We start from the raw sequence: 27,248 nt of genomic DNA, 5'->3' as shown, positions 1-27,248 counted from the left end.
AGGACTCGAATGTAGGAAGGACTGGCTTTTTGAAAAATGGCCCTGGAGTCAGGGCACCCAGGTGGCTCAGTCGGTTAAGCATCTGACTCTTGGTTTCGGCTCAGTCGTGATCTCACGGTTCATGAGTTGGAGCCCCATGTTGGGCTCTGCACTGATAGGGCGAAGTCTGCTTGGGATTCTCTCTCTCTCCCTCTCTCTTTGCTCCTCCTCACTTGTGCTCTGTCTCTCAAAATAAATAAACTTTAAACAAATGGCACTAAATTAAATGGATATCCTTAGGAAAAAGTGAACCTTGATTTAAATCTAATTCCTTATTTAAAAAAATAACTCAAAATGGATCGTAAACTTAAATAAAACCTGTAAATCTATAAGACCTTTAGGATAAACTATAAGATAAAATACTAGGACCTAGAGATTTGTGAAGACTTCTTCTAGACATGATGCCCAAAGCATAGTCATTAAGAAAGAAGTCAGTAAGTTGGACTCGATCTGTGAAATTCTCTATCAAGAAGATGAAAGACAAGCTACAGGCTGGCAGGAAATATCTGTAAACTCCAAATCTAATAAGGGCTCATATTTAGAATTTGTAAAGAGTTCTCAGTGCTCAACAGTTTAAAAAAAACCCACTGTGATTAGAAAATAGGGGAAAAACATGAAGCCACATTTCACAGAGGATATAAGGATGGCAAATAAATAAATGAAAGTATGTTCAACTGCTCCAACCTTTAGGGGAAAGAAAATTAATAGCACAGTATAATACCACTGCATGCCTTTTAGTATAGCTAAAATAAAAATTACAAAGTCCAAATGCTGGCAAGGATGCAGACAAACTCAATTTCCCATACATTTCTGGTGGGAGCATAAGTGATGCAGCTAATGTGGAAAATATTTTGAGAGATTTTTATCAGACTAAATGGATTATTTGTTTTTTGGGTGTTGAATTTTATAAGTTCTTTATATTTTTTGGATATAATCCTTTATCAGATAAGATGTATGCAAATATCTTCCTCCATGCCATAGATTGCCTTTTAGTTTTGTTGATTGTTTTCTTCCCTGTGCAAAAGCTTTTTATTTGGATGAAGTCCCAAAAGTTTATTTTTACTTTTGTTTCCCTTGCCTCAGGATGCATATCTAGAAGGAAGTTGCTGATGTCAAAGAGGTTATTGCCTGTGTTTTCCTCTAAGATTTTTATGGTTTCCTGTCTCACACGTTTGTCCTTGATCCATTTTGAATTTATTTTTGTGTATGGCATAAGAAAATGGTCCAGTCTCATTATTTGTATGTTATTGTCCAGTTTTCCCACATCATCTATTTAAGAGACTGTGTTTTCTCCATTGAATACCCTTTTCTGCTTTGTTGATGATTAATTGACCATATAGTTGTGGGTTCATTTCTGGGTTATCTGATCTGTTCTTTGTGTCTATTTTTGTGTCAGTACCATACTATCGTGATCACTACAGTTTGTAATAAAACTTAAGTCTGGAAATGTGATGCCTCCAGCTTTGTTTTTTTTTTTTTTTTTTCAAAGGTGCTTTGGCCATTTGGGGTCTTTTGTGGTTCCATGCAAATTTTTGGAATTTTTGTTCGAACTACGTGAAAAATGCTGTTGGTATTTTGGTAAGGATTCCATTAAATGCACCCCAGGTTTATAGAAGCATTATCTATAATAACCAAATTATGGAAACAGGCCAAGCGTCCATCGACTGATGAATGGATAAAGACGACGTAGTGAAGGAGCACCGGGGTGGCTCAGTCGGTTAAGCATCCGACTTCAGCTCAGGTCATGGCCTCATGGTTCGTGAGTTTGAATCCCGCATTGGGATCTGTGCTGACAGCTCAGAGCCTGGAGCCTGCCTCAGATTCTGTGTCTTCCCCTCTCTCTGCCCCTCCCTGATCATACTGTGTCTCTCTCTCAAAAATAAACATTGAAAAAAAATTTTAATATGTTGTGTAAAAAAAGAAAGGTGTGTGTGTGTGTGTGTGTGTGTGTGTGTGTGTGTGTGTGTGTGGAATATTACTAATCCATAAAAAGGAATGGAATCTTGCCATTTGCAATGATGTGGATGGAGCTAAAGAGTATTATGCTAAGTAAAATAAGTCAGGGAAAGACAAACAGTGTATGATTTCACCCTTATGTGGAATTTAAGAAATGAAACAAAGGAGCAAAGGGGGGGGGAACAGGCAAACCACGAAACACCTCTTAACTATAGAGCACACACTGATGGTTACCAGAGGGTCAGTGGGTGGGAGGATGGGTTAAACAGATATTGGGGATTAAGGAGGGCACTTGTTGGGACGAGCACTGGGTATTATATGGATGTTGTACACATAAACTAATATTACACTGTATATTAACTAAAACTTAAAGAAAAACTTAAAAAAAGGGGGAGGCGAAGAGGACGAAGTGGAAATTTACCATATCGACCCTATAATTGCCCTCCTCGACATTTATCCTAAAGCCATGAAAACTTATGTGCACACAAAACCCATATGCAATTATTCATAGCAACTTTATTTGTAACAGCTAGAGACTGGAAACAACACATGTCCCTCAATAGCTGAGTGGTTAACCCAACTTTTGTATATCCATATCATGGAACACTACTCAGTAATAAAAAAGTAAGCTATTGATACGTGCAACAACTTGAATAGATCTCAGTGGCATTATGCTCAGTGAAAAAAGCCAGTATCAAAAGGTCCCATAACGTATCATTCCATTTATGGAACGTTCTTGAAATGATCAAATTAATGAGATTGAGCACAGATGAGTAGTTCCTATAGGTTAGAGGTGGGTGAGACTATAATGGGCAGCGTAAGACAGTCTCTGTGGTAATGGAATAGTTCTGTATCTTTATTTTGGTGTTGGTTAACAGAATCCAAACATGTGATAAAATCACATTACACTCTGCATACACTTGATACCAATGTCAATTTTCTGCATTGATATTTTACTATAGCTACCTTAGTTGTAACAAAACTCTCTGTATTGTCTTGACTTCCTGTGGATCCATCAAAATCTTACCAAGTTAAAAATATTAAATTTCTAAAATCATAATGTAAATATTACTAATAGCACATACTCTCAAATATTACCAAAAAGTCCAAAATGAGATAATTTCATGTCACAAAGTGACTTTAAAAATGATGTCACCGGGGTGCCGGGGTGGCTGCTCAGTCAGCTGAGTGCCTGACTCCTGATTTTGTCTCAGGTCATAATCTCACCGTACTGAGATCTGAAATCGAGCTACACATTGGGCTCCTCCATGCTGGGAGTGGAGCCCGCTTGGGGTTCTCTCTCCTCTCTCTCTTCCTTTCTCTCTACCCCTCCGTTGCTTGCACTCTCACTCTCTCTAAATATCACACAATTTCTCCAACTTTTAAAGTGGTTTTTCAGGTATAAAACTATCTGAATCATGTACTAGAATAAGAGTAAATACTAGTTGGTATAAGCTGTTAGTAAATGTAGGAAAAATAGGATTGGCAGAAATCATCACAGGGAATTACACAGCAGAAGGCAGTGTGGGGGGAGCCACAGGTACATTTGGAAATCTCCGTGAAAAATTAAGAATGAAAGAATCAGGGCTTGATTGGTTATGAGTCAGTAACATTTTATTGAGTGCCGGAAGGATGCATAGTGTTCTGTGACTGAAAATAAACCAAAGCATTTTTGTTGAAAGGAAACACTGAATATTAAGGTCACCTATGCTTCTTACTTTAACAAACCTACTGTTTTATGGGGGAGAAAACACTGATTAGATAAGAAGCAGATAGAGAGCTAAGAAAGGATCAATTGTCATTTTCTTTCTTTCCTCCCACTGCTACGCTTTGTAGATTTTCCTTCTCTAAATGCATGGAACCAAGTATTTGAAAGAAACTCACTTGAGTTTTCATTTTCCTCCAAGTTGAATATATTAGCTGTTTTGTTTTCACAGTGACTCCAGGAAAGAAAAAAAAAAACGTTTCTAATATGTTTCTAACTTAAGGTAGATATTATCTTAGCCATAGACAATGGTAGACCCTTGAAAACCTATTCCTGATGAATTTATAAACAAATTTAGAAGTCGAAAGCCCACTTACCTCAAAAGAGCAGAGTCATTGCCTCTAATTCTCGAGGTGAGGACTTTCTCAGTGGCGTTGGGGGTGTAGAGGAGAGGACAAGACAGGCCATCCTACCTGGATGGCTTTTCCAGATCACACAAATTTCTTTTTAATATCCTAACATAGACGAGCCACTGTTGCTCATGATGATAGGCTGTACTGCTCAGGTAACACTGAAGGCAGAAGTAACAAATTAAGAAGATATAATTTCTGGAATAGAAACTAGACCATGACTGAGTAGAGAGAGACATTCCCTGATATTCGTTCTAATTAGTGGCTTAGTGACTAAGGTCTTAACCTTTTTCCTCTCAAGGTGTGAGATTAAGGTATACTGCCATTTTATCTGTTTATATTTAAGTGAAATCTATTTTTATGTTTACAGTCATTGTTAATGAGAAAAATTTTTAAATATCAAATATATACACGTATAAAATAACAGCACAAACCCTTATGTAGACATTGCACAACCTCAATAACTTTCACTGTGTGGTCAATGATGTTTCCTTTTACTCTCCACCCACTTCCTCTACTTCCTCTGATTATTTTGCAGAAAATCCTGGACATCATAAAACCTCCTTTTTAAGTACTTCAGTATGTATATCTAAAAACTAACACTTTTTAGAATAACAGCTTCAATACCGCATCATTATCACAAGTAGTGCTTTCATATAAGCAAGCATTCAGTGTTTGAATCCCTCTTACTGTTTTGTAATATTTTTAATGCTTTATTCAAAGCAGGAATCAAGTAAAGATCATAAATAAAGATCATACCTTAATTTAACCTTCTCTCCACCTTTGTCCTTTATTCTCTCTCTTTCTCTCTCTGTTTCTCTCTCTCTCCCTCTTTCTTGCAATTTATTTCTCGGAAGAACCAGGACCTCTGTCTGGTAGTGTTTCCTCATAGACTGGGTTCTTTTTTCCAACTGCATCACCATGGCGTAATTTAATGTATTTATGTTCCTCTGCTCCCCATATATGTCCTGCAAATCTCTAATTAGAGCTAAGGGCTTGATACGATTCAAGTTTCATTATTTTTGTCAAGAATACTTACTTGGTGATGTTAGGTACATCGATCTGAAGCTGCGTGTCTAATTTTCTCTCCTTTTATGCAGTCAGCCATCACTGGTGACCATTGACTAGATACATCTTTTCCCTAGATTTTGAACGTGGTCTTAATTTATTAGCTAGAATATATTTGCAATAGAAGATTTCCTCTTCTCAACTACTTATTTACCTTGAGGAGCAATCCATATGGAAAAGACAGGGCAAATGCTAGATTGGTTTTCTCTATTTACCAGTTTTCAAAATAATGGGTTTTCCCCCAAAGCATTCTTCAGAGAGGCAAAAGTCTTTCCTCTTAAATTGTTTGGAGTCCACATAATACGTCGTTAGTATTATGTTTGGTAGTGTTGATAGTCTATTATAACAAGATTTCTCAGGTTTATATAGTACCTACCCTGGAATTAGTGAAACCTTTAAGAAAAGTCTGAGGATGCTGGGTACTCACTGTTACTCATGCAGTCATGGTTTCTCCATCTTTTAGTAGAAAGATACATTTTTTTTTCTCCAAATGAGATATATCATGGGATCATACTTCTCTTCTGATTAAAGTTTTGGAGTTAGTACTTGACTCTGGATTTGCATTTATTTCTTCTTCCCACACTGAAAATTTCTGGTTCCTAACAGCACCAAGATCCCAATTCATTTTATTCCACAATACACACAATGTGAGAATCATAATACCAACCTTCCTAAAAAATAAGAATACTGAAAATTTTGCTATGATTTTGCACTTCCGGTTTTTCCTCTCTACATAACCTCTAATAATATACAATGAAGTATTTTAAAGCCACTTGAAATAATCTCTCTCTTTGGGATTTTACTACTATGTATAAATAATTAGGTTTCATTTATTTTACTTACTTTCAATTTTTGGAATTGCCTGTTTAATGAATTTTGTCATATTTAATATTTACATGGTTTCAAATTCAAATGTACAAACCAATGTATAATCATAGAATGTTGTAGTAACTGTATGTAATCACAGAATCTTATCTCTATTCTCTCCAACAGAGGTTTTTATCTTAGTTTCTAGTGTAGCTTTCTAACATTAAAATAGAAAGTATATAATATTTTCTATTATAAAATAGATAATATAATATAGATAAATGGTAGTATACTGTGCATACTTTCCTCATTTTTACCTCATAAAATCCTCGAGTAATTGATAGCAGTACATGGATATATTAAGTTGCATAATAACAGTCCATTTCTGTTTCTTTTGCTTAAACTATCTGTGCATTTCACTCACCCATTTTTATATAGAGCTATTGTTCTTTTTCAATAAATTATTTACAATCCTTTTAACATATTAGTGATATCGCAACTGTGACATAAGCGTCTAAATTTACCATTTACGTTCTAATGCTTTTTGCTGGGACAGAGTGTTTTATTTTATTTTATTATTCGTATGTAGTCAAATAATCAAATTTCTTATGCCTCTGTATTTTGAGTCACAATAATGAAAGGTGTTTTTCTACTCTGAAGACGAAGAATAATTAATTGAAATAGTAGTTGTGTTGTTTAAATTGCATATAAAATCTGATGTATCATGGTTTATCCTGGAGTATGATTTAAGGTAATAAATCCAATTGGAACTTTCTTCATCTACCTGTGCAATCATTCCCCAAGCTATTTATTGGAAAGACCACCTTTCCCACTGATTTGAGATACTAATACCTTACTTAGAGCAACATAATTTTAATTTGCAGTAGGGAATATTTCTGATTTTTCTATCTGAATCCATTTGTCTTTTTGCTTATTCATGGTTCCGAACTGCACTGCTTTAATTTACAATCTTTGTAATCGGTCACTTTGTCCGCATTACTCTTCTTTTTCAGAATTTTCCTGTCTATTCTTGCCCGTTGATTCTTCCAGATGAGCTTAGAATTTACTTTTCTAGAGCAAGAAAAAATAACTTCATGACTTTTCATGGTATGTTTTATGAACTTTATGAATTGACTTAAGCAAGTTCAGTATCTTTCCTTCAAAAGAATTCGTATCTGCCTATCTGAGAACATACGTTTTTCGTCCAAATCAGACTTTGTGTTTTTCAGAAGTGTTTCCTCACGTAGATTGTTAGTATTTTATATGTTTTACCGCTGTTGGTTTGTGTATTTGTTATTGGTTTCCTTTGCGTTTGTTTGTTTGTTGGCCTTGAGTTAGTACTTTCCATTATTTCTTCACAACGTTTTTGGTTTGTTTATATCCAACTATTGACTTTTGTACGTTGATGTTTTCACTTCCTGTCTTGAATTTCTTACTGGTATAAAATTTCCCATTTTTCCTATGACTCTTTGTTTTCACTGTCAATTTTTCCATTGATTCTTTTCAGCATTCCAGATATATTATGTGCATTTTCCTTCATAATTTGTATGCCTCTAACTGCTATCTCTTGTTCACCTGCGGCTGCTGTTACTACTTGACAGTGTTGAAGAGCTGTGGGAACACGGGTATCTTTATGGTCTTTTTGACTTTAGCGGGAACACTTCTAGTGTTTCCTGCTTAAGGAACATCATGTGTCTTTATGTTGTGACAATGTCTATATCTCTGTATGTATCATACAAGTCTTACATTAATGATTGGATATTGGGAAGTCTTTCTACTTGTGAATGTGATAATACCAATTTTTCCTTGAATATATAAAAATGGCATATTAAAGCATTTTATAATTTTAAATCGATCTCAATTCCGTTGACTCCAAATGTTGAATTTGTGGAATTTTTTAAAGTGCTTAAACATTGTGAGAATGTTTGCCAGGGCGCCTGGGTGGCTCAGTTGGTTAAGCGTCTGACTCTGGATTTCAGCTCAGTTCATGATCTCACCATTGGTGAAATTGAGCCCCGCTTCAGGCTCCGTGCTGACGGCACAAAGCCTGCTTGGGATTCTGTCTCTCCCTCTCTCTCTGGCCCCCAACTCAAAAGAAATAAATAAACTTAAAAACAATATTCACCTAATCCGACAATTCTGTAGTGTTCTTTTCCGGTGCAGTTTGTTAGATTTGTAGATGTCTATTATCCTATTTAATAGAATGGAATGGAAATGGAAATTTCTCTCCTTTTTTATGCTCAGGAACAGTTTTAGTAGCATTAATGTCTGATTTTTAGAATTTTAATGTGAGTCTATTTTTAAACCACCAGAATTTACTGTGTGTAGGGAAACTTGTCAACTACCTTTTTATTTTTTCTATGATACTTGTTCTGTTTAGTTTCTGTACATTACCTGTTCTACCACAATAGGTTATATTCTCTTTAAAAAATTTTTCACCCCATCTATGTTTAAATTGTATTTATTAAGAATCTAAGGATTTTGAAACTTCCTCTCTTAATAGTTATAACTCCTTTCCAATTTCCAATTTTATTTATTGAGATTTTTCTCTCTTCTCTATTAGATTGGTTAGAGCGTTCCCTATTTTATTTATTTAATTAATGAATTCATTTTTGGATTTATATATTAGTTCCCATTTTTTTAACTCTTTTCTTTCTGACTTAAATTTACTAATTCCATCCTCTACTCTTAAATTTTTTTTTAATATTTATTTATTTTGGAGAGAGAGAGAGAGAGACAGAGTCCAAGTAGGGGAGGAGCAGAGACAGAGAATCTGAAACAAGCTCTAGGCTCTGAGCTGTCAGCACAGAGCCCAACATGGGGTTCGAACTCAGGAATGGCCAGATCATGACCGGAGCCGAGGTGAAACACTCAGCCAACTGAGCCACCCAGACGCCCCCTCTGCTTTTGTTTTTAAATCTTTCACTTGCTTCTTCTTGATTAGATTTAATTATTTTCATTTTCAAAGTCATCAGTACCTTCTGTCATAAATGTCTCATAACTCCTTTAGCTGTCTCCCACGCAGTCTGAAATACTGCATAATCAATACCATTATTTTCAAATAATTCTGTCATTTCATTTTGCATTTTCATGTAATCTAAAGCCACTGAAGAAAACCTTTTTGTTTGTGCCTGTGCTAGTTTGGACTAATTTACTGCACTGACATGAAAACTGTGCTGTTAGCGTCATTTGTGTTTTTTTCAAAATTATTAAGATCTTTTTTTTTTGCGACAAGACACAGAAAATTGTGCCCGGGCTCTACGTGTGCTTACAATGCAGATGACATTCTCTGTCATCTGGGCTTGGTCATCACCTAAAACGAAGCCCATCTTTGGCTGCCGAGAATCTTTTCCTACTGAGGGAGGACACTGTGCTGTAAGGTGGGATGGTTGGCAACTCGGTTTCTCGTGCTCTCGGAGCTAACTGAATAGTTTCTGTTTCCCTGGTCCACACAGTCCCGCAGAGCTGCTGACACCACCCGGGGCCACTGCCCAGTGCCCTTAAGTTCCCTGGGAAGTAAGTCGAGTCCATGAGGCTCCTTTCTCAATATTAGTCTTGATACTGTCCATGGTTTTCTTTCTTTCTTTCTTTGCTTTATGCTACTTGCTCCGTTGTTTCACTTCATTTCAGGGCTTAGGAGAGGGTTAAAGATTGGGAAGTGTGTGAACCCGTCAACACCTTGAACCAGATTTTGATCTCAATCATCCAATTTGATATTTTGAGTAGTTAGGATAGCATCACGTTTAAGGATTTTTTTAATGTTTATTTATTTTTGAGAGAGACAGAGATAGAGCGAGAGCAGGGGAGGGGCAGAGAGAGAGGGAGACAAAGAATCCCAAGCAGGCTCCAGGCTCGGAGCTGTCAGCACAGAGCCCGACGCGGGGCTTGAACCCGCGGACTGTGAGATCATGACCTGAGATGAAGTCGGAGGCTTAACCACAGAGCCACCCAGGCGCCCCTAGGATAGCATCACATTTAAAAGTCCCTATTCTCCCTACTGACGCAAGAACAACCTTTGACCTCTAATACAACTTGAAATTATACATTATAATTGATGAGTAATTCTAATAGTTTGGCTTCTACTAATGGGTGGATAGCTGAAGGAATAGTTGTGGAAACAGTTAATACTAAGGGTATTGATAATACTAAGTCTTTCTGGATAACAGGAAGACTCTTCGAGATTTGCAGAGTCCAGTCATCAACACGTCTGCTAGCCTTTTGCGGCAGATACGCCCAGGTGTTTCCATTCTGGAAGGCATGTGAACAACAGTCAATAAAAAGTCCATAAAGTATGGATAAAGTTTTGTGTGTTATTTATTTTTACGGCGATTCAAAGCATTTAAGTTTTGCCATGCTGTGTTTTAATTTTAATTTCAGCAGAAGGTGATGACAGCCTGAGCTGCTTTTTCAAATACTGAAAATCACACTTCTCATTTCGATAATGTTTGTGGGATAAATGAGATTTACTTAGTTAAAAGAATTAAAATTGCAGCGTTTTCTCTTTAGTTATAGCTGAAGGAATTTAAATTTTATGAACCATCATTAATTTTTCATCCTACTTTTGTTTTGTGACTTTGTTTAACAAATTTGCTTCCAAATTTTACATTTGATATTTTATCCCAAGAGAATTCTCATCTGTGGTGAGCAGTGAAAGCTGGAAACAGACAGGGGAGATACTCTTGCTTATGATGGAACAAAATCAAGGTTAATCCTCAAAATTGCCTCAACTGATGGGTTAGCAATAGAAGTTCTTTAAATTTAAGCCCCTTATCTACAAGTGAAATTGTTTATAATATAGTGCTTAAACAAAACAGAACCAAACTTTAGGCTTATGTAATTTCAATTACCAACTTTTTAAATAGAGCTCCTTCTTACCTGTGAGAGATTTATATTCTGAATTAATATTTTTGAAAATTTACTTATTTATTTTGATAGAGAGAAAGTGCACGTGTGCAAGTGCCCTTGACTCGGGGGGGGGGGGTGGGGGCAGAGAGAAAGGGAGAGAGAGAATCCCAAGCAGACTCAATGCTGTCAGCACTGACACAAGGCTCCTTCCCATGCATGAGACCACTGAATGCGTATCTCATCTCAAGGAAATGATAGGTCCTTGTTTTCTAACAATGAAGGATGGTAAAGAAAAGAGAGGAAGCTTTCTTTGATGAATTAGTCTGGGTAGAATGAGGAAGTATCCACTCTAAAAAGCCATCTAGAAATTCATGAGGGCAGAGGATAATTTTCTGTTTTATTGGAGAATTAAAATAAACAAAAAGACTGTGCCACATAGTTGTAGATAAGGACTAAGGACTAATGGTAGAGTAAGAGGTAATTATACACTTAAAATTTAGAAGATAGATTGGGGCACCTGGGTAGCTCAGTCGGTTGAGCGTCCGACTTCAGCTCAGGTCATGATCTTGTGGTTTGTGGGTTCGAGCCCCTCCTCGGGCTCTGTGCTGACAGCTCAGAGCCTGGAGCCTGCTTCGGATTCTGTGTCTCCCTCTCTCTCTCTCTGCCCCTCCCCTGCTCATGCTCTGTCTGTCTGTCTGTCTCTCAAAAATAAGTAAACACTTTTTTAAAAATTTAAAAGTTTAGACGGTATATAAATGTCCTGAAACCAATGTTACACTATGTGTTAACTAACTAGAATTTAAATAAAAAAAAAAAAAAAAAGAAAAGAAAAGAAAAGAAAGAAAGAAAGAAAATACAACAACAACAACAAAAAGATCAATGCATTTGTTTGGTGTTTTTTATTTTACAAAGTGTTTTGACATACTTATTTTTTTTTAACATTTTCTACTTTCCAGCTTTAGATTTGTGTGAATCATTGTGTTATATTTAAGGCCTAAAATCCAGGAAGGAGGGCAGAGAACATGAGAGGGAACAGCTTGGCATGAGAGTTACAATTTGGGAGAGACACATTCGGACTACATGGGGTTAGATGAGGTGACAGAAAGGTCTCCGATGAATAAAGGAGCAACAGTGTTTCTGCAGTATCATAATAATGCTGAAGGTTAGCCTCTGGCCAACAGCAGTGACTAACCAGGATGAAGGTGTGTGACCTTTCCTGTAAATACGTGTAGGAGCTGCAGTAAGGGAACAGGAAATTTAGGTGGTTGATGCTCCAATGTCCAAGTGGCCAGGCATGCAAGGAGTCCCTTCAAGCCCCTGAGTACTGCTCCTGGGTTAAGCGGACAGAGTTTAGATCTTAGGGAGAGAAGAGGAACGAGATGGATGCCACGGCCCTCGGAGGATTGAATGACAGTTGCCACAAAGTGTTCTGAGAAATAGGACCTGAGGTAGAAACTTACAGATGAGCAGGGGGAAAGTCTTCCGCCATGGGGGGGATGATAGACTTCTAAAGTATGCGATGAGCTTTTTTGTCAGAACAGATGGACCATAAGATGTATGTACAGCTGGAACTTTAGAAGCAATAGGGATCTACTGGGCAAAGCTAACCTACCGGCCTCAAGCCATCTGAACAAGGACCATTCATAGACAGTCCTGTGGTCCTGAGGTCCTCAGTGCAAGCATAAACCTCACTACTAAGTGATGAAGACATAGGCTAGGGCTCCTGCCTTCTTTCTACATTACGCCTAGATAATCGGTAGCCCAGACTGATCCGCAACCCCTGTGTCTTAGAGCTGTTGACATTACAAGTGGAAAGAGGTGGATGTGCTTGGAGGTGAGGTAGAGGGTAGTAGAGGGTTTTTCTGATCGCGGCTAGTTAATTAAACAAAGCATCTATTATTATCTCAAAATTTTATTAAAGAAATAGCCGTGGGGCACCTGGGTGGCTCCGTCGATTAAGCGCCCGACTTCAGCTCACATCAAGATCTCACAGTCTGTGAGTTTGAGCCTTGCATTGGGCTCTGTGCTGATGGCTCAGAGCCTGGAGCCTGCTTCGGATTCTGTCTCTCTCTCTCTCTCTCTCTCTCTTTCTCTCTCTCTGCCCCTCCCCTGCTGGTGCTATGTCCCTGTCTCTCTCAAAAATAAATAAACATTAAAAAAAAACTTAAAAAAATAGCCTTGAAGAAGTTGGGATGTTTGTGCAAGGTAAAACGTGTGGCATGTGACAATGTCGGGTGTTTTTCTAACATGTTCTTTCTGTTACATCCCAAAGTCATTCTACTTATGACCATTTGTTTTTTATTAATTACTAGTATTAATTCTTGACAGTTTTTAAAAAGTGGGTCTCCCTCCATATCTTTTGCAAAAGCACATTCCCTTTTTTTTTTTTTTTTTTTTTTTGGTTAGTAAAAACCATAGTTTTTACTAAAGGAAGAAATAAATGATTTCCTTAGTGATGGACAAATGATACAAATGTTCCTTGGTTGCTTAACACATCTCCAGAGGACATTCACACCCAGAGGAGCCCAAGCATCATGTTCCTTATGGGGGTTGACACTTGAATTTTCTAGCTGAAATTATGCTTTCCCAAAAGGACCCGTGTAGTTAACAGTGAAGCCTTGTTTCTCTTTACTTGGTGCAACTGAATGCCTTTTACAAAATCGACAATGACAAAAGGAAAGTGTGTTTGATTAAGAATTAGTTAGAGGCTAAAGCAGCAGAGCCTTTATGAAGAATGCAGAGCAGTTGTTCCCAGATTTTCAAGGGAACTTCAATTCAGGACTTTGAACTTCATGTGCACTCTGACATATCTAAAGGTAAGGTGCATCTTGAGGCACCAACGACATAAATACATTTTTCGAACCCAGAAGTTATTTTTTTCACATGAGTTTTTCTTTCACATCTACTCTATTGATATGTGTGTTTGGTTAATCCTAAGACAACTTCTAAATCTGTGAGGAAGACTGATGCTCAAAGACACACACTATTTCTTCTGTAGCTGTTTTTGCCATTTAGCATATTGATGTGAACCTCCATGATATACACACATTCCACTAGGTGAGGATGGCAGTGTGTAGACACTCTTTCCAATAAACCTTTTTTATACCTATAGCGATGTGTATACAACCTTTAATTTAATTGTTTATAAAAAAGAGATAATGATGTCTGTCTATAGAACAGAACTGCAAAGAGGTGCCTGGGTGGCCCAGGTGGTGACGTGCCAGACTCTTGATTGCAGCTCAGGTCATGATCTCATGGTTTATGAGATTGAGCCCTGGGCTGAACTCTGTGCTGACTCCATGGAGCCTGCTTGGGATTCTTTCTCTCAGCCACCCTCACACCCCACTCATACTCTAAATAAATAAATAAATAAATAAATAAATAAGTAGCAGAACTGCATAGAAGTCATGGAATTCATTTTGATTCCGGCAAGACTTACTGTCACTGTCAAGATCAAGGAGCTTGTCCGCTGTTTCTACTGAGGTGTTGGACTCATTAATTAAATGTTGACTTATAGAATTAAATTCTACTTCTGAATGTTAAGGGAGTAACAGATATATAGCTAAGAATTAAGCATATGTTCGGCAACAACAGAAACATATCTATAAATCATTTAGGAATGGGGGCGCCCAGGTGGCTCAGTCGGTTGAGCATCTGACTTCAGCTCAGGCCATGATCTCGTGGTTCATGGGTTTGAGCCCTGTTGTCGGGCTCTGTGCTGACAGCTCAGAGCCTGCAGCCTGCTTCGGATTCTGCGCCTCCGTCTCTCTCTCTCTCTCTGTCTACTCTGCTCTCTCTCTCTCTCTCTCCCAAAATATAAATAGACATTAAAAAATTGACAGCTAATTATATGTGTACCAGATAAGTCAGTGTTGAACTGCTACCTTCATACATATTTAAAAATAAAAAATCTGTGTGAGGGCTGTCTGGGTGGCTCAATCGTTAAGCATCCAACTCTTGATTACAGCTTAAGTCATGATCCCAGGGTCATGGGATCGAGTTCCACATTGGGCTCCCTGCTGGGCACGGAATCTGCTTAAGATCCTCTGTCTCTCTTCTTTCCCCCCACTAGCTCTCTCTCTCTTTCTCTCAAAACACAAAAGGAAAGAAAAGAAAAAAGGAAAGAAAAGGAAAGGGAAAAAAATTCAAAAAAAGAAGACAAACTGGTGTGACAGTTACTAAGTTTAGTGTTGTGACAGTCTGATAAGAAAATTATAACAATATTCTTTGATATTTCAGATTCCACAAGCAATTTTAGCTATGACCGTTCTTTTAGGGTTTCATATTAGTACATAGAGTTAGTGGATATTTTTGAGTGTTCTGTTTATGAGTACTTTTCCCTGTTTACTGTGTTTGCAAGGTCAATTTGACTGTTAATCCTCTCACATCAATATCTTCATTTTCACCTCTATTGCACTAATATTAGAAATAAAATCTCTCAGGATTTGCATGGATTTTAGACCGCAAATGTCCATCTGATGTCTCACCAACTCTAGGCTATTTTTGTTACATCATTGACTAAGGACTATTTAACATTTTTAGGGATGGTGAATTACCCAGCTTAACAACACTCTTTGGGACTACTCCTTAAGAGCATAAGCCATGTATTTTAAGGTCTTTGTCTGCGGGCCCAATGTCAGTGGAAAACCTCCAACTTTTTGTTTTTCCATGTTATGCCAAGGGCATACATCCAGATCACAGGATCTAGATGGTTAGATTAGAAACTTGAACTCTGGAAGTTTTCTTCTTCATTTTTCAAAATCACAAATACATAGTACAAGAATCTACATGGGATAGAGGATATGGAAAACAAATACATTCTCTGACATTTCCTTTCTCTTATTGAGATAAACTTGAAGGGGTCTCAGAAGAGCGAAAAACTGGCCTTGGTGGCAGTGAGCTGCTTTCTGGGGCCAAAGGAGGCCTTTGGCAAGAGGGGAGATTCATGTTCTGATGTAGTCACTTATTTCCACATTCTGCCTTTCACCGTCAGTGACCTACTCAGAGTCTTAAGGCAGGCCTTTGAAAATCCTACCCTATATCCTCCTGGTATTCTCAATATCGTTTCATGTTTGTCTCTTAAAACAGAAAAGTCGTGGACTTCAGAATCAAGTCCATTACCTATTTACACTTTAGATAAAGCATGCTGAATCTTCTGTGTTTCCTTCAGGAATGCTACAGACATTCTAAATTTCAGTGTGAAAGCTAGCCCCTCTCAAGCTGGGAGCTATGTTAGCACAGCAGACATTCGATGGTCTTCATCCTGTATATCTACAACCTCCACAAACATGAAAAATTATCAACCCTTTGCCAGTGCAGGATCATATAATGGCCAGCACAATGTGGAGACATATGTGTCTCAACGTTGTTTTTTTTTTTTTTATTTTTTTAAGAAAAATCCTGTAGCCTTAAATATCCTTGGCGATTGCAGAATGGATGGTAGGCTACTATTTCTGGTGTATTAATCTACAAGCTTAACTCACTAGGGAGAAAGGGATAGACACAAGACATCTACACACCTAGAGCTTATTTTCCTTTGAAACATTATATTCTGCCACTTAAAGTGTTAACGGTTTAGAGGAATTGGAGCAAATAGAGTTTCTCCAGTGTTCCATTTTTATTTTTTCAGCAAAGTTTTTATTAAGTCTTCTTGGCTAGATCAGACCAATTATAACTCTCAAAGTGCCTTGGAATATTCTCAGTGCATGCATATGGCTCAATAAACATGTTTCATATACTAGGTTAATCCGATTGTTTTCTTAAAATTTTTTCATGTTTTATTTATTTTTGAGACAGAGAGAGACAGAGCATGAGCAGGGGAGGGGCAGAGAGAGAGAGAGGGAGACACAGAATCCGAAGCAGGCTCCAGGCTCTGAGCTGTCAGCACAGAACCTGACGTGGGGCTCGAACTCATGAACTGTGAGATCATGACCTGAGCCGAAGTCGTACGCTTAACCGACTGAGCCACCCAGGCGCCCCAAATCCGATTGTTTTTTTTCTCCAAATGGCTTAACAAGTCAGCACACCAAAATGAGTGTGACTTCAGAATCTTGCCTGGGGCCACTCTCTCGCTCCTGAGAGCAGTGATCTGGGGTTTGCAGTGTCTCACAGTTGCTTGCTTTGAGGCAGAGTGCCAGACCACAGACACTGGTCTGTGCTGCTCTTTTGAGCCTGATGGCAACAAGGGAACACTAGATGTAGACTCCTCTGCTGACTGCAGCCTAGGGCTTTTCATTTATCCATCTGCCCTCAAGTTCCTCATCTGTCAAAAGGGTAAGGCCAGAGGGAGGAGAGCACCTTCCTCTTACCTTTGTTATGAACCACGATGGAATACATGTGAGTTAATTTGGAAACTCTGGCAACGAGGTGAACTATTAAAGATTACAGTAATGTCCGTGCCACTTGTCTTTACATTGGGAGAATGTGACACAGTTGTAATCTTAGAAGCCAGGATCAATCTCATAGCTTTCTGAATTCCTCAAAAATTGAAAAATGTAAGAAAGAAAGTGAAAATCATTAAATATTTGTATTCAAATGTTTCAAAATGGTTCATGCATAGAAACAATGTATATCTGGGGACGCCTGGGTGACTCAGTAGGTTCAGCATCCCACTCTTGATTTCGGTTCAGGTTCATGATCCCAGGGTCGTGGGATCCAACCCCATGTCTGGCTCCACACTGAATGTGGAATGTATTTGTTCTGGAGGCTAAAAGTCCAAGATCAAGGTATTGACAAAGTTGGTTCCTTTTGGGTGCTGTGAGGGAAAAGTCTGTTCCAGGCCTCTTCTTGACTTGTGGATGACCAACCATCTATGTCTCTTCATGTCAGGTCTTCCCTCTATGCATGTCTGTCTCCGTATCCAAATTTCTCCTTTTTATGAGGACACCAGTCAGAGTGAATTAAAGTCCATCCTAATGACCTTGTTTTAACCTGATTACCTTTATAAGGACCCTGCTTCCAAATTAGGTCACATTCTGTGGTATTGGGTGCTCAAACTTCAACGTACGGATTTTGGAGGCAACGCAAACCTATAGCATACTCTGTGTTGAAGAGGACAGCCCTCAAATCAAAGCTCCTTATTTGATAGTTATACAGGCCTCTCGGCTTGTCAAGTAGTACTGAAAAATCTTTCCCACAATGCCTCTATTAAGATTCGACTTTCAGCTTCTCTCTAGGCATGCTCTTAAACACAATTCCCCCAAGGACAAATATGCCCTTATATCTCTCTGATTTTCAAATGTTGACTTCCTTTTTTCCCAAAAGCTTTTTCTCTGCTTGACACCTTCATAAATTTCTCCCCATCCTTCTGGACTCAGTCAGACTGTCAATTCCCCTGTGAAGTTCCTTATAACATTTACCCCAGTCTTGACAACAGTAAATTCTACAGAATCTCCCTGGTCTGCCTGCTCTTTATAATGAGTTTATGCTCTTAGAAATGAAAAATTCTTTTCTATTTATCTGTATCTAGATATTTCCAGAGGCCAGCACAAAAATAAGGTACAATGAATACAGCAACCACTCAATTTGGGTTAAAACAAATAAAGAATCAGAGCGAAAGGCTGGCAATGAAAATACTCGTAACACTGATCATGACACTAGGAAGGCCTCGTGTTTATTTAACTACTTACCATGTGCCATATATGCCTTAATTGTTTCAAAAATTTTACGCTCATTATACAAATAGAAATATGACACAATGTAGTTAAATAACCTGCCTTCCAGCTTGTAAAATCATTAAATGGGGATGCCAGGATTAGAACCATGGCAATGAACGTCAAAGACTGCATTCTCAACTAATACAAATTATTGCCTAGCAAAGAATATAAGCTTTGAGAGAAGTTTGTGTCGGATGATGCAGTTTGTTTGGCAGAATCTACTTTCATTTTGGTCTCCTTCCTGGAAACTCAAAGGTACTAAAAGTAGGGGTGAAATATCATTCCCAGTGTGCCCTAGATAGCTTGGGTTGTAATTATCATGGGAACGCCTAGATCATATCTTACACCTTGTTCTCCTACTAGAGTCTTAGGTTTCCTTTCGGTAATGTCAGGACTAAAAAGAAATGAATGGGGAAGGTCAATTGGGTGCTCCTATTCTACAAGACTTCTGCTACTGGGGAATAGATTGTCTCTTTCATTCTCACTGTTTTTGCTGCAAACATTTTTGTTATCTAGTAATTCTCATTAAATTCATCTCAATCTGAATTGTAGCCTTTCTGATATTATTCATCTCTGTGACTTTATTTGCTATAGCTTATTCAGTGTAACTTCTGTCCTTTTTAATTGACCCTTTTAGATCTGAGCTCATCACAGAGCCGAGAGCTATCTTTGCATCCATAATTAGTCTTTAGAAACACTTAGTTTTCTTTCTCATCAGGGTCATTTGTAATTGCAATGTCAGACTTATATTTTTAGAATGGGGCATGGGTGTTTATCACGTTTAGCCATGATTATTATTCTTACCACTTAACTGGTTTCCTTCCCTCTGAAAGCTTCTTTCTCTCTCATTCATTTTATAAATATGTCAACTTTCTATCGTGTTGAACTAAATTCTAAAGGATATCATAATTCTTCGTAACCTTCACTGTCATCACATGTATTAGTTAGGGCTGCCATAACACCGTACCACATACTGATGGCTTAAGGAACAGAAGTTTATGTGCTCACAGTTTGAAGACTAGAAATCCAAAATCAAGGTGTCAGTAGAGTTGGTTGATCTTTTCTGAGGCTGCGAAGAAAAATCTGTTCCATCCCTCCCCTAGCTTCGGTGGTTTGCTAGCAACGATTGGTATCTGTTGGCTTGTAGAAAGGTAACTGTAATCCATCTATACATGGTGTTCTCTCTGTGTACATGTCTGTCTACAAATTTCCTGTTCTTATTAAGATACGAATGACAGAACTGTTTCCATATTCAATGACAGAACTGTTTATAATGACAGAACTGTTTCCATATTCAAATAGGCTCCATATATTAGGATTGATCTCCTGGTGTACACCCCTATGTATCTTATTAAACTGTGAGCATCACAAGACAGAGGCCAAACCTCTCATTCTTTATAATTCTCACAGGTCCTGCCATAGTGTCTGAAACATAGTAGATACTCATATACTCTTTTCTTAAAAAGATTGATAATCAGGGAGAATGAAAAGGGAAAGACTAATCACTGTATTAACCAATGAACTACCTCATCTACCATAAAATATTTAAGATTTTTAAACATTTAGTGTTAAAATATTTTCTGTCTCGAGGCCTAATTAATCATGACACTCATTTATGTATTTATGTAGTAACTAATATGTCCCATAAACTATATGAACACGAGTAAAACATATCTTCAAGAAGTTTATAAACTGGGGAAATGATCAAAACATGAGAAAATAGCAGACTTGAGGGAAAATCAATTCCCACAACATTGTTTTGGGAAAATTGATTAATACTGAATGTGTTGAATAAGGATTTTAATAGAAAGTAAAATAAAAGGAAATTAATGTAATTTTAAGCTATGACTTTCAAAACTATATCGTGAAGAGCTCAAGTGTTGGACCCTCTCTACAACCACGGAACTACAACTACTTCACTGAAAATCGTGGTCTATATGTATGCTTTCTGGACATTCTCCTAGTGGCATACATAAAATGAATAACCACTTGGTTATTCAACAAAAACTACTCAATATTAATCAGAATAACAAGAATTGTAGCATTAGAGCCACACCTGCTCCCATCCCCACTCTCAGCTCCATATGAGGGAAGACCTATTCTGTGTGAGTACGGCAAAGAAGATAGGACTCTTTCTCCCTCGATTGCCCGTCATAAGTATGGTTTAATCCCAGCAAGAGTGAGACAACCAGCATCTTTCATCAACCTCTTGTGTGGCAGGAGCTGTTAGAGGCAGGCATGGCATATACTGAGGATCCCTCTCTCACTAAACCCATACTAAGTAGGATAGAAGCTCTATGCAAATATGACTGGCAGAGAATACTGGGCCTGATAGTTCCCCACTGAGTCCACTCATAGGGTGCTTTTTCCATGCCAGGAGAGGCAAGCCACAACACTCATAGCAACAACAAAACTCCCAGAGGCTACCGTCCTCATCTAGCACCCTGCTCCTAGAGTAGAGCTATTTGCAAGCAGGGTATACATATCCTGGTGCAATAATATGGAGTTCATGCCAAGTGTTAAAGAGAGGCCATAAGAACAGAGAACTTCACAGCTTACCCTAAGGAGACCACCTTTGTTACGATTTTCTAAGGGTATTTTGGAAAACAAGTGGAAACTTTTGGTCAGTAATTAAGAAGGTGTGAAAAGATATACCAGCTAAAAGTTTAAGAGGGAGAATTAGAATAAAAAGACAGCTAAGATGAGCTCTCCCGGGGTTCTGGGAAAGATTGTAAAATATGCATAATGTGAATATCAGAAGCAGAAGAAATAGAGAAAGGAACAGAAGAAATTTGAAGCAATGATGACAGAGAATTTTCCAGGATTAATGTTAGATACCAAACTAAAGATCTAGGAAACTAAAAGAACAACAAGCATGCACACTGTATTCAAAATGCAAAAATTCAAATACATATTTTTTTAAACTTTGAAAAAGGTGAGAAGAGGGAAGAGTTAAAATGGTGAAACGGTATTGAGATCCTGAGCTTGTCTCATCCCTGAAATGCAGCCATACCACCACCAGATCATTTTGAACACTTAGGAAATTGATCTGAGGATTAACACAACAATCTGCATAACTTGAGCCACAGAACTTGGCAGGTACATGGTGTGGAGAGGTGAACTAGGAGGGAAAAAAGCTGCAGAGGGTAGGGAGCCATTTTTACTGAAAGAGGACAGAGAGAGAAAGGGAGAGAGTTTGGTACATAGTGATTGTGCAAGAAAAGCACTCCCCTGAAAGTAGATGGAGAGAAAAAGACAGTGGAAACACTTGCAAGTGATTGAACAAGAAATCCGTTCCCCAAAACCATTGACAGGGAGAAAGGAAAAGGTTACAAACCACCAGGATTTTATAAACAGTGGAGCACAGAGTCTGCAGTTCCAGAGCTGTGTGGCTGGAGGTGCTCTGGTGAAGAAGCAGGGCAGGCAATGGGGTCTGAGAGGTCCATGTGCCACACATAGAGAAGCTGTTCCCCTGTTTGGAGTGCATTTGGTAGAGACCATCTGGCTTCCCCATAGGCAAAGGTCCCAGCAGACCCTGGAGAGCAGCCATGTTTGTTGGTATTGGGACAAAGATGCCAGAGTGTAGTGAAACCTAGCACTGTCTGTGTGTTGTGATTTGCCACATTTGCTCCATCACGCAAACATTCCTATCTGACATAAAATACAATCCCATCTGAGATAAAACTCTGGAGGGAGGTACCACCTGGCAGGCTGATGGCTTGGACATGGAAAGAGTGGAGGTGGGGAGCAGATGGAGGCCTGAGACAAAGGAGAGGTGCTTAATCATAGGTGAGAGCGCTAAGTTCCTGCAAAGTTCCTTTGCCAGAGACTAGGGACCTGGGTTAAGCCATTTTTACCTCTACCATGCTTGCACATGTGCGGTCACACTTATATACCCCAGTAAGCTCAGCAGCGCCACCTAATGGAGAACAGAGCCATTACACCAAGCCCCGCCCAACTGCACCCTCCAAGCATATGCCCCAGAAGACCAGGACAAATCCCTCCACCTGCTTAGTGTATGAATCATAGAGTGCTTCAAAGTTTCAGTTGGAGGATAAACTGGATATAACTTCATTCAGGTTTCATTCTGTTTGATGGTTCTTTGTGTGTTTTTGTTTTTGCTTAAATTGTTTTCTTTTTTCTTTCTTTTCTTTCTCTTTCTTGTATACAGAAAAAACAAATTCTTTTTTATTTTTTTATTTTGATATTTAAAAATTTTTATTCTATTTTATTTTCTTTATTTTGCTTTATTATATATATATTTAATATTTGAATTTCTTCTTTCCTTTGCCTTTTTTTCTCTATTCTATCAAGTTCCTTTCAACAAACAGACTGAAACAAACTGAGGATCTCGCTTCTCTTATTTGATTTTTTTGTTCAGTTTAAATTTTTAAATTTTTATTTTGTTATTATTTTTCTTCCTTCAAAATGACAAGATGAAGGAATTCACCCCAAAGAAAGAACAGGAAGAAATGGCAGCCAGGAATTTGATTAACACAGATATAAGTAAGATGTGAGAACTACAATTTGAAACCATGATTATAATAATACTAGGTGGGGTTGAATAAAACATATAAAACATCCAAAAGTCACCTTCTGCAGAGATAAAAGAAACATAATCTAGGCAGGCTGATTTTAAAAGTGCTATAACCCAGATGCAATCTTAATGGATGTTGTGACAGCAGGGATGGATGAATCATAGCAGTGAATCAGTGATATAGAAAACAAAATTATGGAGAATAATGAAGCAGAAAAAAAAAGAGGGAAACAAATGCAAAAGATCACAATACAAAACTTAGAGAACACAGTGACTTATTTAAAAGGAATGACATCCAAACCATCAGAGTCCCAGAAGATGAAGAAAGAGAAAAAAAAGGGCAGGAGGCTTATGGGAGCAAATTATAACAGAAAACTTTCATAAACTGGAGAATGATACAGATATCAAAATCCAAGAAGCATAGAGAACTTCCATAGATGCAACAAAAACTGACCATCACCAAGGCATATCATAGTAAAATTCACAAAATACACAAACAAGGAAAAAATTATGAAAGCAAGGGAAAAAAGTTCTTAACCTACAAAGGAAGAAAGATCAGGTTCACAGCATATCTGTCCACAAAAACTTGGCAGGCCAGAAAGGAGTGGCAGTATATATTCACCATGCTGAATCAGAAAAAAATGCAGCCAAGAATTATTTATCCAGCAAGGCTGTCATTCAAAATCAGAGAGATAAAGAGTTTTCCAGAAAAAATCTAAAGGAATTTGTGACTACTAACCCAGACTTCAAGAAATTTTAAGGGGGACACTTTAAGTGGAAAAAGACAAAACAAAACAAAAAAAGACCAAAAGCAACAAAGACTAGAAAGGACCAGAGAACATCACCAGAAACACTAACTTAACAGGCAACACAATGGCACAAAATTCATACCTTTCACTACTCTCTCTAAATGTCAATGAACTAAACACTCCAATCAAAAATATAGGATATCAGAATGGATAACAAAACAAGACCCATCCATATGCTGCCCACAAGAGACTCATTTTAGGCCTAAATATACATTCAGATTGAAAGTAAGGGGATGGAGAACCAACTATCATGCTAATGAGTGTCAAAAGAAAGCCAGAGTAGCCATACTTATATCAGACAAACTAGATTGTAAAATAAAGACTGTAACAAGAGATTAAGAAGGGCATTATATCATAATCAAGGGGTCTATCCACAAAGATCTAACAATTGTAGTAAACATTTATGTCCCCAACATTAAGCACCAAATCTATAAATCAATTAATCACAAACATAAAGAAACTCATCAATAATAATAACATAATAGTAGGGGACTTCAACACGCTGCTTACAGCAATGGACAAATCATGTAAGCAGAAAATCAACAAGGAAACAATGGCTTTGAATGACACGGCTGGATGGGCTTAACAGATATATTCAGAACGTTTCATCCTAAAGCAGCAGAATATACATTCTTCTCGAGTGCACATGAACGTCCTCCAGAATAGGTTAAACAAATGAGCCCTCAACAAGTACAAAATTATTGAGATCATACCGTGCATATTTTCAGAACACAATTCTATGAAACTTGAAATCAACCACAAGAAAAAATTTGGAAAGACCACGAATACTTGGAGATTAAAGAGCATTATACTTAAGAATGAATGGGTTAACCAAGAAATTAAAGAGAAAATTAAAAAGTACATCAAAGTCAAAAAATGAAAATATGACAGTACAAAACCTCTGGGATGCAGAAAAGGCAGTCATAAGAGGGAAGTACATAACAATCTTGCCTTCTTGAAGAAGGAACAAAGGTCTCAAATCCACAACTGAACCCTACACCTAAAGAAGCTGGAAAAAACCCCAGCAAATAAAGTCCCAAACCAGCAAAAGAAAAGAAATAATAAGGATTAGAGCAGAAATCAATGATATCAAAATCAAAAATCAAAACAAAATACTAGAACAGATCAATGAAACCAGGACTTGGTTCTTTGAAAGAATTAAAAAAAAAATTGATAACCCCCTAGCCAGACTGATCAAAAAGAAAAAGGAAAGGACCCAAATAAATAAAATCATGAATGAAAGAAGAGACATCACAACCTACACTGCAGAAATACAAATAATAATAAGAGAATATTATGATCAATTATATGCCAACAAATTGGGCAATCTGGAAGAAATGGGCAAATTCTTAGAAATGTATAAACTACCAAAACTGAAACAAGAAGAAATAGAAAATTTGAATAGACCCATAACCAGTAAAGAATTTGAATCATTAATCAAATATATCCCAACAAACAACAGTCCAGGGCCAGATGGCTTTCCAGGGGAGTTCTACCAAATATTTAAAGAAGAGTTAACACCTATTCTTTTGAAGCTGTTCTAAAAATAGGAATGGAATAGAAACTTATTCTATGAGGCTAGCATTACATAGATTCCAAAAGCAGATAAAGACCCCAATAAAAAGGAGAACTACACACAATTTCCCTGATGAACATGGATGCAAAAATTCTCAACAAGATACCAGCCAACCGGTTCCAACAATACATTAAAAGAATTACCACAACCACATGGGATTTATTTCTGGGATGCAGAGCTGTTTCAATATCCACAAACCAATCAATGTGATACATCACATTATTAAAAGAAAGGAATAAAGCCACATGATTTCTCAATACATACAGAGAAAACATTTGACAAAATACAGCATCCTTTCTTGATGAAAACCCTCAAGAAAGTAGGAATAGAAGGATCATACCTCAAGATCATAAAAGTCACATATGAAAGACACACCACTAATACCATCTTCAATGGGGAAGAACTGAGAGCTTTCTCCCTAAGGTCAGGAACATGACAGGGATGTCCACTCTCACCACTGTTATTCAACACAGTGTTGGAAGTCCTAGCCTCAGCAATCAGACAACACAAAGGAGTCAAAGGCATCCAAATCAGCAAGGAGGAAGGTAAACTTTGACTTCTCACAGATGACATGATACTCTGTGGAAAAAACAAAAAGACTCCACAAAAAAACTGCTAGAACCAACACATGAATTCAGTGGGATATAAAATCAATGTATAGAAATTGGTTGCATTTCTATAACCAATAATGAAGCAACAGAAAGAAATTAAAAAACTGATCCCATTTACAATGGCACCAAAAACCATAAAATACATGAGAATAAGCCTAAGCAAAGAAGTAAAAGACCTATATACTGAAAACTATTATAAAGCTTATGAAAGAAATTGAAGAAGACACATAAAAAATAGAAAAACACTCCATGTTCATGGATTCTAAGAATAAATATTGTTAAAATGTCGATACTACTCAAAGCAAACTACACATTTAACACAATCCCTATCAAAATAATACCAGCAGTCTTCACAAAGCTAGAAGAAACTATTCTAAAATGTGTATGGACCCAGAAAAGACCCCAAATAGCCAAAGTAATGTTTAAAAAGAAAAGCAAAGTAGAGGCATCACAATTTCGAACTTCAAGCTGTAATACAAAGCTGTAGTCATTAAGACAGTATGGTACTGGCACAAAAACAGACACGTAGATCAATGGAACAGAATAGAGAACCCAGGAATGGGCCCACAAATATATGGCCAACTAATCTTTAACAAAGCAGGAAGGAATATCTCATGAAAAAAAAAAGGCAGTCTATTCAGCAATAGTGTTGGGAAACTGGACAGCAAAATGCAGAAGAATGAACGTGGATCACTTTCTTACACCATACACAAAAATAAATTCAAAATGAATGAAAGACCAAAATGTTAAGACAGAAAACCATCAAAATCCCAGAGGAGGAAATAGACAACATCCTCTTTCATCTCAGTTGCATCAACTTCTTACTTGACCTGTCTTTGGAGGCGAGGGAAACAGAAGCAAAAATGAACTATTGGGACTCATCAAGATAAAAATCTGCACAGTGAAGGAAACAATCAGCAAAAGTAAGAGGCACTGAGAGAATAGGAAAAGATATTTGCAAATGACATATCAGATAAAGGGTTTGTGTCCAAAATCTATAAAGAACTTACCAAATTCAACACCCCAGAAAAAAATCCAGTGAGGAAATAGACAAAAGACATGAATAGATACTTTTCCAAAGAAGACATCCAGATGGTTAACAGACGCATGAAAAGATGCTCAAAATTACTCATCAACACGGAAATACAAATCAAAACCACAATGAGATACCACTTCACACCTTCAGAATGGATAAAATTAACATCTTAGGAAACAATAGATGTTGGTGAG

The sequence above is a fragment of the Panthera uncia genome, chromosome F2, assembly GCF_023721935.1.
Source record: "Panthera uncia isolate 11264 chromosome F2, Puncia_PCG_1.0, whole genome shotgun sequence".
NCBI lineage: Eukaryota > Metazoa > Chordata > Mammalia > Carnivora > Felidae > Panthera > Panthera uncia.
Note: the sequence above shows the minus strand (reverse complement) of the source record.